The sequence below is a fragment of the Bombina bombina genome, chromosome 4, assembly GCF_027579735.1.
Source record: "Bombina bombina isolate aBomBom1 chromosome 4, aBomBom1.pri, whole genome shotgun sequence".
NCBI lineage: Eukaryota > Metazoa > Chordata > Amphibia > Anura > Bombinatoridae > Bombina > Bombina bombina.
The window spans coordinates 869506656-869519801 of record NC_069502.1 but is presented as its reverse complement, the minus strand read 5'-3'; the positions used below and the strand labels follow the sequence as shown (position 1 = coordinate 869519801).

General features: G+C 39.4%; 1 protein-coding gene across 2 annotated transcripts in view; it reads right to left on the bottom strand.

The window, feature by feature from the left end:
- LOC128655669 (gastrula zinc finger protein XlCGF8.2DB-like) overlaps window positions 1-8137 on the bottom strand; it is a 70510-nt gene extending 62373 nt beyond the window's left edge. For both annotated transcript variants that reach the window (XM_053709255.1, XM_053709253.1), the window contains exon 1: window positions 8109-8137. The gene's annotated coding sequence lies outside the window, so the exon portion shown is untranslated. The remainder of the gene's footprint in view (window positions 1-8108) is intronic.
- Between the last annotated feature and the right edge of the window lie 5009 nt (window positions 8138-13146).

Here is a 13146-nt window from a genome sequence, read left to right as displayed (position 1 = left end):
GCCATTGAAGGCTGCCTCTTATCACATGCTTTTTAAATCTCTTTTCAACACAAAGAGACAGAAAGTACACATGGGCCATATAGATAACACTGTGTTCAGGCACAGAGAGTTATTTAAGATCTAGCACAAAACAATGCTAAATGTAAGACAATAGATAATAAACAGTCAGTCATGTGATCAGGGGGCTGGAAGAAGGTTCTTAGATACAAGGTAATCACAGAGGTAAAAAGTATATTAATATACAGTGGGGGAAAAAAGTATTTAGTCAGCCATCAATTGTGCAAGTTCTCCCACTTAAGAAGATGAGAGAGGCCTGTAATTTTCATCATAGGTATACCTCAACTATGAGAGACAAAATGTGGAAACAAATCCAGACAATCACATTGTCTGATTTGGAAAGAATGTATTTGCAAATTATGGTGGAAAATAAGTATTTGGTCAATATCAAAAGTTCATCTCAATACTTTGTTATATATCCTTTGTAGGCAATGACAGAGGTCAAACGTTTTCTGTAAGTCTTCACAAGGTTGTCACACACTGTTGCTGGTATGTTGGCCCATTCCTGCATGCAGATCTCCTCTAGAGCAGTGATGTTTTGGGGCTGTCGCTGGGCAACACAGACTTTCAACTCCCTCCAAAGGTTTTCTATGGGGTTGAGATCTGGAGACTGGCTAGGCCACTCCAGGACCTTGAAATGCTTCTTACGAAGCCACTCCTTCGTTGCCCGGGCGATGTGTTTCGGATCATTGTCATGCTTAAAGACCAGCCACATTTCATCTTCAATGCCCTTGCTGATGGAAGGAGGTTTGCACTCAAAATCTCACGATACATGGCCCCATTCATTCTTTCATGTACATGGCTCAGTCGTCCTGTTCCCTTTGCAGAGAAACAGCCCCAAAGCATGATGTTGCCACCCCCATGCTTCACAGTAGATATGGTGTTCTCTCTCCTCCAAAACACGACAAGTTATGTTTCTACCATACAGTTCTACTTTGGTTTCATCTGACCATATGATATTCTCCCAATCCACTTCTGGATCATCCAAATGCTCTCTAGCATACTTCAGACGGGCCTGGACATGTACTGGCTTAAGCAGGGGGACACGTCTGGCACTGCAGGATCTGAGTCCCTGGCAGCGTAGTGTGTTACTGATGGTAGCCTTTGTTACGTTGCTCCAGCTCTCTGCAGGTCATTCACTAGGTTCCACCCGTGTGGTTCTGGGATGTTTGCTCACCGTTCTTGTGATCATTTTGACCCCATGGGGTGAGATCTTGCGTGGAGCCCCAGATCGAGGGAGATTATCAGTGGTCTTGCATGTCTTCCATTTTCTAATTATTTCTCCCACAGTTGATTTCTTCACACCAAGCTGCTTTCCTATTGCAGATTCAGTCTTCCCAGCCTGCTGCAGGTCTACAATTTTGTTTCTGGTGTCCTTCGACAGCTCTTTGGTCTTCACCATAGTGGAGTTTGGAGTGTGACTGTTTGAGGTTGTGGACAGGTGTCTTTTATACTGATAACAAGTTCAAACAGGTGCCATTAATACAGGTAATGAGTGGAGGACAGAGGAGCCTCTTAAAGAAGAAGATACAGGTCTGTGAGAGACAGGAATATTGCTTGTTTGAAGGTGACCAAATACTTATTTTCCACCATAATTTGCAAATAAATTCTATCCAAATCAGACAATGTGATTGTCTGGATTTCTTTCCACATTTTGTCTCTCATAGTTGAGGTATACCTATGATGAAAATTACAGAACTCTCTCTTCTTCTTAAGTGGGAGAACTTGCACAATTGGTGGCTGACTAAATACTTTTTTCCCCCACTGTAACTGTGTTGGTTATGCAAAACTGGGTAATGGGTTATAAAGGGATTATCTATCTTTTAAAACAATAACAATTCTATTGTAGACTGTCCCTTTAATTAGGTAGCTTGTAGGGTTAATTTTAGCTTTAGTGTGGAGATCAGCCTCCCACCTGACACATTCCACCCCTGGATCCCTCTCAAACAGATCTCTTCCCTCCCAGTATGAAATATATATATATATATATATATATAGCTTGTATGGTTAATTTTAGCTTTAATGTAGTGTAGTAGACAACCCAAAGTATTGATCTAGGCCCATTTTGGTATATTTAATGCCACCATTTCACTGTCAAAGGCGATCAAATAAAAAAAATTGTTCCCTTTTTTTTTTTACAAACTTTAGGTTTCTCACTGAAATTATTTACAAACAGCTTGTGCAATTATGGCACAAATGGTTGATAATGCTTCTCTGGGATCCCCTTTGTTCAGAAATAGCAGACATATATGGCTTTGGCGTTGCTTTTTGGTAATTAGAAGGCCGCTGCGCATCACACGTGTATTATGGCTAGCAGTGAAGGGGTTAATTAGGTAGTTTGTAGGGAGCTTGCAGGGTTAATTTTAGCTTTAGTGTAGAGATCAGCCTCCCACCTGACACATAACACCCCCTGATCCCTTCCATCCCCCACCCCACAATTGTCCCCGCCATCTTAAGTACTGGCAGAAAGTCTGCCAGTAATAAAATAAAAAGGTATATTTTATATTTGTATTATTTTTTTTTAAGCATATTTACATATACTGCTGTGTAGGATCCCCCCTTAGCCCCCAACCTCCCTGATCCCCCCCAAACAGCTCTCTAACCCCTCCCTCTTCCTTATTGTGCGCCATATTGGGTACTGGCAGCTGTCTGCCAGTACCCAGTTTGAAAACAAATATGTTTTTTTTTTATTTTTATTAAAAAAAAAAAAACTATTTTCTGTAGTGTAGCTGAACCCCCTCAACCCCCAACCCCTCACCCTCTCCCAGATTGCTAATTTTTTTAATTCCCACCCTCTCTCCCACTGATTGCAACTTCAACCTTGTTCCATAATGTAGGGATCCCGCCCCCCTCCTCCACTGATGGCCGCCCACCCGCCTCCCTGGATCAGCTCCCACCCACCAACGAACACTGCCATCAATGGCCGATGCAGAGAGGGCCACATAGTGGCTCTCTCTGCATCGGACTGCTCAAAATTGTTATTGCAGGATGCCTCAATATTGAGGTATCACTGCAATAACATGAAAACGGCTGGAAGCGATCAGGATCGCTTCAAGGGCTTTCAAAGACCAACGACGTACAGGGGTCCTTGGTCGTTAACTGCATTTTTTTGCAGGGCTTACCCCATACGTCGTTGGTCGTTAAAGAACAAAAAAAATGGCTCCTAAGTATTTTGGTTGGCTCCTAGACTTAAAATGAATTTGCTATGCCCTGACTTACCTTTTCTGCAATGTGCTTTTACCCTGTACCGCACTGGAGTTCAGGAAGGGGGAGGAAATTCACACACACATTTATACATATACACACAGATACACACACGCACACATTTATTAAAGAACAAAAAAGAATCTGGCTCCTAAGTATTTTGGTTTGCTCCTAGACTTAAAATAAATTTGTTAAGCCCTAACTTACCTTTTCTGCAAAGTTATTTTACCCTGTACCGCACTGGAGTTCAGCAAGGGGGAGGAAATTGACATACACACACACACACCATATTCCAGTATTATGGAGTTGTTCCCTCTCTGAGACACACACAACATATCCTCAGTACATTTTACAGAGATATATAATATTATGGAGTAATTTCCTCTGACACACACACACCATGGGCTTGATTTATCATTGATATTTTCCCTTAAAGTGAAGATCAATTTTCATGTGAAAGCTACTAGGGGGGCTGCATAAATATTTCTACTGGTTTATATATGACTTACATGGAAAATACTTGCATATTTTCAATGATAAATAAGGCCCAGATACTAATCTGACTAGAGAAACAGATTAGCTTCTCTAAAAGGAGAGCTGAGGAAAACCCTTGCACTTTATAAATCTAGCCCATATCCCAGTGCATTATATACTGATTTATAATATTATAGAGTAGGTTCCGATGAGACACAACATATTTATAGTGCATTATATACTCATTTATAATATTATGGAGTAGTTTCCTCTGAGACACATACCATATCCCCAGTACATTATACGCAGATATATAATATTATAGAGTAATTTCTTCTGAGACACAAACACACACCATATCCCCAATATATTATACTATTACCAGGGGGGCCAAGATAGAATATTATGGAGTAGTTCCCTCTGAGACACACACACCATATCCCCAATATATTATACTATTACCAGGGGGGCCAAGATAGAATATTATGGAGTAGTTCCCTCTGAGACACACACATCATATCCCCAATATATTATACTATTATCAGGGGGGTCAAGATAGAATATTATGGAGTAGTTCCTTCTGAGACACACACATCATTCATATCCCAGTACATTATACACATATATATAATATCATGGAGTAGTTCCCTCTGAGACACACACACACCATATCCCCAGTACATTATACACACATACATAATATTATGGAGTAGTTCCCTCTGAGACACACACACACCATATCCCCAGTACATTATACACAGATATATAATATTATGGTGTAGTTCCCTCTGCGACACAAACAAACCATGTCACCAGTACATTATATACAGATATATAATATCATGGAGTAGTTCCCTCTGAGACACACACATCATATCTCCAGTATATTATACACAGATATATAATATTAAAGAGATACACTCTGAGACACACACACACACATCATATCCCCAGTACATAATATTATGTACTAGTTCCCTCTGAGACACACACACCATATCCCCAGTACATTATACACAAATATATAATATCATGGAGTAGTTCCCTCTGAGACACACAAACACACACACATCATATCCCAGGACATTATAAACAGATATATAATATCATGGAGTAGTTCCCTCTGAGACACACACACCCTATCCCCAGTACATTATACAGATATATAATATTATGGAATAGTTCCTTTTGAGACACACATACACACACCATATCCACAGTATATTATACTATTATCAGGGGGGCCAAGATAGAATATTATGGAGTAGTTTCATCTGAGACACACACATCATATCCCAGTACATTATAAACAGATATATAATATCATGGAGTAGTTTCCTCTGAGACACACACACTATATCCCCAGTACATTATATACACATATATAATATTATGGAGTAGTTCCCTATAAGACACAAACACCAACACACACACACAATATCCCCAGTACATATACAGATATATAATATTATGGAGTTGTTCCCTCTGACAAACACACACCATATCCCCAGTACATTATACACAGATATATAATATTATAGAGTAGTTCCCTCTGAGACATACACACCATATCCCCAGTACATTATATACAGATATATAATATTAAAGAGTAGTTTCCACTGAGACACACACACCATATCCCCAGTACATTATACACAGATATATAATATTATAGAATAGTTTCCACTGAGACACACACACCATATCCCCAGTACATTATACACAGATATATAATATTATGGAGTAGTTCCCTCTGAGACACGCACACACACACCATATCCCCAATATAATTATACACAGATATAATATATTATGGAGTAGTTCCCTTTGAGATATACACACCATTACCACAGGACATTATAAACAGATATATAATATCATGGAGTAAGTCCCTCTGAGACACACATCATATCCCAGGACATTATAAACAGCTATATAATATCATGGAGTAGTTCCCTCTGAGACACACACATCATATCCCAGGACATTATACACAGATATAAATATTATTGAGTAGTTCCTCTGAGACACACATCATATCCCAGGACATTATAAACAGCTATATAATATCATGGAGTAGTTCCCTCTGAGACACACACATCATATCCCAGGACATTATACACAGATATAAATATTATTGAGTAGTTCCTCTGAGACACACACCATATCCCAGTACATTATACACAGATATATAATATTATGGAGTAGTTTCTTCTGAGACACACACACACCATATCCCCAATATATTATACTATTATCAGGGGGGTCAAGATAGAATATTATTGAGTAGTTCCTTCTGAGACACACACATCATATCCCAGTACATTATACACATATATATAATATCATGGAGTAGTTCCCTCTGAGACACACACACCATATCCCCAGTACATTATACACACATACATAATATTATGGAGTAGTTCCCTCTGAGACACACACACACCATATCCCCAGTACATTATACGCAGATATATAATATAATGGTGTAGTTCCCTCTGCGACACAAACAAACCATGTCACCAGTACATTATATACAGATATATAATATCATGGAGTAGTTCCCTCTGAGACACACACATCATATCTCCAGTATATTATACACAGATATATAATATTAAAGAGATACACTCTGAGACACACACACACACACCATATCCCCAGTACATTATTATACACAGATATATAATATTATGTACTAGTTCCCTCTGAGAGACACACACCATATCCCCAGTACATTATACAGATATATAATATTATGGAATAGTTCCTTTTGAGACACACACACCATATCCCCAGTACATTAAACACAGATATATAATATTATAGAGTAGTTCCCTCTGAGACACACACACCATATCCCCAGTACATTATATACAGATATATAATATTATGGAGTAGTTCCTTTTGAGACACACACACCATATCCCCAGTACATTATACACAGATATATAATATTATAGAGTAGTTCCCTCTGAGACACACACTATATCCCCAATACATTATACACAGATATATAATATTATGGAGTAGTTTCCACTGAGACACACACACACCATATCCCCAGTACATTATACACAGATATATAATATTATGGAGTAGTTCCCTCTGAGACACGCACACACACCATATCCCCAATACATTATACACAGATATAATATATTATGGAGTAGTTCCCTTTGAGACATACACACCATATCCCCAGCACATTATAAACAGATATATAATATCATGGAGTAGTTCCCTCTGAGACACACACACACACATCATATCCCAGGACATTATAAACAGATATATAATATCATGGAGTAGTTCCCTCTGAGACACACATCATATCCCAGGACATTATACAGATATATAATATTATGGAATAGTTCCTTCTGAGAAACACACACACCATATCCCCAGTATATTATACTATTACCAGGGAGGCCACGATAGAATATTTTGGAGTAGTTTAATCTGAGACACACATATCATATCACAGTACATTATAAACAGATATATAATATCATGCAGTAGTTTCCTCTGAGACACATACACACACACCATATCCCCAGTACATTATACACACATATATGATATTATGGAGTAATTCCCTATGAGACACAAACACAATATCCCCAGTACATATAAAGATATATAATATTATGGAGTTTTTCTCTCTGACACACACACCATATCCTCAGTACATTATACACAGATATATAATATTATGGAGTAGTTCCCTCTGAGACACACACACCATATCCCCAGTACATTATACACAGATATATGATATTATGGAGTAGTTCCCTCTGAAACACACACTATATCACCAATACATTATACACAGATATATAATATTATGGAGTAGTTCCCTATGAGACACACACACCATATCCCCAGTACATTATACACAGATATATAATATTATGGAGTAGTTCCCTCTGAGACACACACTATATCCCCAATACATTATACACAGATATATAATATTATGGAGTAGTTCCCTATGAGACACACACACCATATCCCCAGTACATTATACACAGATATATAATATTAAGGAGTAGTTCCCTCTGAGACGCACACACACCATATCCCCAATACATTATACAAAGATATAATATACTGTATTATGGAGTATTTCCCTATGAGACACATACACACACCATGTCCCCAGTATATTATACTATCACCAGGGGGGGCAAGATATAATATTATAAAGTTGTTCCCTCGCTCTGACACACACACACCATATCCCCAGTACATTATACACACACATATATAATCCTATACAGAGCCCGTTTCCCTGCACCTTACATACAGACAAATAATATTATAAAGCTATAGTTCACAAAATGAAAATTACACTTTATATTTATATTCACCTTCGTAAACCCACCATTGTGATGTGAGACCATAAAAGCTAGTTCCACTTCTGCTAGAAGACCCGTGTCACAGCATTCACATGGCCGCAGGGGGCAAATGGTATTTTGAGTTACATTTTAGTCTCCTGCAACTCTATTTACTTCTGTACTATTTGTTCTCTTCAGTCATGTGACAGTTGTGACATCACGAGTCTTTTAGCTGGATGGAAACTAGCTTCTTTTATTCAAATGCTCAACGTTGCAGGAAGGTATCTATATTAGCAAAGACACATTTGTTTTATGTTATATAGACCTGTATATACTGTACTGAGGTTGAAGTTTGTGTGTACTGGAGAAAATGTAATGTGTTACCCAGGGAACCTCTCAATTATATAGATCTGTAAGGTACTGCGGTTGGTGCTTTGTGTGTGTGAGGGAGAGGGACCATCTATAGTATTATGCAACTATATATAAGGGAACCTCTCTATAATATTAAATATCTGTATATTTTATACCTTATATAAGGTGCTGGGAAGAAGGTGTGTGTGTGTGTGTTTCAGGGAGACCTCTCTATAATATACCTGTAAATAAGGGGTAAAATCTGAGTTTAGCGTTCTAAATTATTTTCTCAGCCATATCGCATTATTTTACTTAAAAAATTGCTATGGGGGTTCAGATGAGGGCTACCAACAATACTACAGTGTTTGTGTCTCCAGGAAATAAAAGGGGAGCCATATTTTGGGCTGTAAAGTCCCTGTTCTCTCCATAGACTTTCCCCAGCTAGCTCTGCTCACCGACATGGATACAATGTATCAAACCCTCAGCCTACAGGTTTTTGTTTACACTTGTAACTGTTTACTGTACACAGACACTTAAAGTGAAGGTAAATTTAATCACTCTGCTATGAAAAAATCGATATAGTATTAAAATTTAACCTTTTAAAGCCGTTATGCCGTTCCATTCCGTCATAATTAGACTGGGCTTTAAAGCCGTTATGACGGAATGGAACGTCATAACTAACGGCTGTCCTGAAGCCTTCTGTGCTTCAGGGATTTAATCGCGGTCTGGAGGGCGTTCCTAGGATTGTAGGGACGCCCCCCAGATGCGATCCAATAATTGAAATCTCGCGATCGTATGCACGATCGCGTAGTTTCAATTTGTCTACATCGGAACAGTTGTTCCGATGTAGGCACTTTAACCCTGTCACGAAAGGGTTAATAGGATGTTCATTCATGATTTTTTATATTTTTGTATAGTACCTTTGTTTTCTTGTTTAATTTGCTCCGATTTCGCTTGGAAAAAAACAACCCGTCTTTTTTTTTTTTTTTTTTTATAAACAACGATCACGTTGTTTATACAGCCAATTGATTTTCTGGCCGTTAGGCGGCCGTCAATTGACGTCACAAGCTGATGCTTGATTGTGCGCATGCGCAACTTATTATATCTCCTCCTTGAAAGCGAGTGCATCCTCGTTTTGCGTATGCGCATTAGGCGTTTCAATTGTTATTCACACTTGCGATAGTGTCGCTTCACAAATATAGTATTGAATGAGTCTCGCAACTCATTCAATACTATGTTGCTGATTTGGGACGCATGCGCTGCTGAGGACTTCGTTGACCGCGATTAACGCATGCGCTTTTGCGAGCGATCATTTTTGTGCGCATGCGCGGTAAGAAGAGGATAGATGTGCACGAGTGTAGTTCTGACGTATAGAGCGGGTGGGACCGCTCAATACATCTATGTATTGAAAACACGGAAATGCTGGATGGGAGGAGATTAGGATCGTAAGGAATAGTAAAATAACGGTTAGTAAATATGGTCAAATAAAAGTTTTTAAAAAAAATAAACCTAGCGACTACCTTGTACGTTAGAAAAGGAAAATAAAGAGCTATTTGTATGTGAATAACTTTACCTTCACTTTAAAGTGAATGCCAATTTTCAGCAATGAGTGCCCGGTTTTTAAAAATACTTTTAAAAACAGAGGCACTTTCATTGATGAAAGTTTACATTGCACCGGATTTGTAGAAATACTTACCTTTTACTTCTGCAAAGCCGGATCGATGATCCCCCGCCTTCTTCTTCCTGCTGTACAGCCACAGCATTGACGAAACTGGCTTCCTCCAATCACAGCCGGGCATCACAAGATGGACGCTCTGGGGTGCAAGCCATGATTGGAGGAAGCCGGTTTTGTAATTTCTGACGTCAGTACAGAGGAACTGAGGCTGGGATCGGCGATCCGGCTTTGCAGAAGTAAAAGGTAAGTATTTCTACAAATCCGGTGCAATGTAAATTTTCATCAATGAAAGTGCCCCTGTTTTTAAAAGTATTTTTAAAAACCGGGCACTCATTGCTGAAAATTGACATTCACTTTAAATCAGCCCTGTCAGTATCCAACTGTACAAACTGCTGAGAAAAAAATAATTACACAGCACAGGCTTAACCCTTTCCTGCCAGGGCTAAAGTGTCTACATCGGAACAACTGTTCCGATGTAGACAAATTGAAACCACGCGATCATGCACACGAGCGCAATATTTCAATTATTGGATTGCGTCTGGGGGGCGTCCCTGCAACCCTAGGAACGCCCTCCAGACCGCGATCAAATCCAGGAAGCACAGAAGGCTTCATGACAGCCGTTGGCTATGATGTTCTATTCCGTTATAATGGCTCTAAAGCCCAGTGTAATTATGACGGAATAGAACGGCATAACGGCATTAAAAGATTAAAGGGCAGCTCACCATCTGGTCACAGTCTTAAAGGGACAGGCAAAAAAAAAAACACCCAGCCTTTAAAGGGTCAACTAGCAACACATGCACACCGTTTTAAAGGGACAGGTCGCAGTCATTTCCACTGCCACGCATCGCAACTTTAAAGGGCAGCTTGGCACCTGCTCACACCATCTTAAAGGGGCAGGCGCACACACCCTTTATGTTTAAATAGATTTTTTTAAAGTTATAAAGATAAAGGGTAAAACAGAAATGACAATGTCTGCTCCTCTTATTTCCCCCTCAAGGAGACAGTCCAGATGGCTATATTTATAATAATAAGTATGAGAGGATAGCCATGGCTTACAAATATAATACAAATTAAACCATCTCTCATTATTTAAGTGCAAGTGTCCGATATCACAGTTTCTAACATAGCTAAGTCCACCAATCTTCGGGTTCTTTTGGTGTCTGCTCCATCTCTGTCTCACTGTGTGGAGACTAGTGCAAGGCGAGATTGCCCTTACTTGACATCAATCTCTTTGTCTTCAGCTATAGTAATTCTTCAACAAATTCAGTCAAAACATATATGTATTAAGAACTAAAAAAATGATAACAGCGAAATCAGGGAAAGAAGAATAGAAAGAAAAAAAAAAAAAAAAGAGAGGGGGATGGGTGGGTAAGGGATAGGTGACGACACAGTCTTTATAGTCTGCTTATTCACCAAATGCTCGCTTTCCTTTTTTCGCGATGGCCAGCCAGTCCTCAACCATAAGGGGTTTGTGTTGCTATAGTGCCTGCCTTCCAATCCAGTAAAACCATATCTTGTGAACTACTTCTCTGTTATCTAATATTCCTGAGGCCAATTCATACATGTTATAGGTGTGTTGTATTTTATTATAAATTTCTGTCCATGTGGGGGTTCCAGTCTTCCAATATCTAGCTATACAGGTCCCAGTGACTGTGCAGATGATTCTGATAAAGGTGTTGATATATTTCTTGTAAGTGCCTATGTGTTCATTCAGAAGGGCCTGTTGTATCGTGAGTTTTATTTCCTCTTCTAGAATTTGACCAAGAAAGGAAGACAGCCGTCTCCATATCGCTTTGACTTCCCTACAGTCCCACCACATATGTCTATAGGTTCCCAACTCTCTGCATCCCCTATAGCACAGCCTACTACCCTGTGGATGTATATGTGCTGTTCTTATTGGCGTCAGGTACCATCTAAAGATAGTCTTGGTAACATTTTCTTTTAAATCCATACTCAAAAGAATCTTATCAGCCCCCTGAAGCAGTCTCTCCCATTCCTCTACTTCTTTATGTATGTCTAGGTCTTCCTCCCACGCTAGCATAATGGAGGATTTGGAGTTACCTGAGGAAGATTGTATGGCCAGGTATAGTGTGGAAATAGAGTGTTTAGTTCGTTCCTCGGTTTTACAGAACATTTCTAAAACCGTGGGGGCCCCATTTTGGGCCTTCCTCAAGTAGGTCTGCAAAGAGGAGTTTAATTGGAAATATAAATACCAGTGCAATTTTATTGGGTCTAGTTTCAACTGTAGCTGACGAAATGTTAGTGTTTTCCTGCCCTCTATATAATCTGCCACCCTATATAACCCCTTATTTTCCCATTTCCTGAGCTGAGTCCATAGGTCACTGGGTAATATGAATCTGATTGGGATGATTAAAGGATGTTGTGGTAAGAGATTGGTTTTAGTCCTTGCCTTCCTCCAAGTAGCCTTCGTAAGATCTGCAGTAAAAGGTCCATGGGATTCCCCCTAGTCTCTAGAACCCCTGTGTCCCATAATATTGAGTCTGTTTCTCCCCAACCTCCCAGTTCAGCTTCCAGGGATGGCCCTTGGGCCAGTCTGGCCGCGGTGTAGTAGTCCATTAAATTTGGGGCCCCCATCCCCCCCAGGGATCTATGCCTACTCAATATCACTTTTGAAATCCTAGCTGATTTGTTTCCTCTTATAAAGGCAAGCATGTCAGTCTGTAATGATTCTATGTCCGCTCTAATGACTTTGATAGGTAAGGCTCTAAACAAGTACAGGATCCTCGGAAGGGCATTTATCTTCACTGCAGTCACTCTACCTAGCCAGGAAAAGTTATGACCCCTCCATTTCACCAGGTCCTTCCTTATCTGTCCAATTAATGGGATATAATTAACTTTGTATAGTAGTTGAATATGTATCGGGATGTATATTCCCAAGTATTTGAGTGTGCGTTTCATCCATCTAAAGTTAAAGTTCGATTCTAACAGTGTTTGGGTCTGATGGGGGATTTCAATGGGTAGGGCCTCACATTTTTCTGCATTTATCTTGTATCCCAATATTGTCGAGAAAGTCTCTAAAGTGTC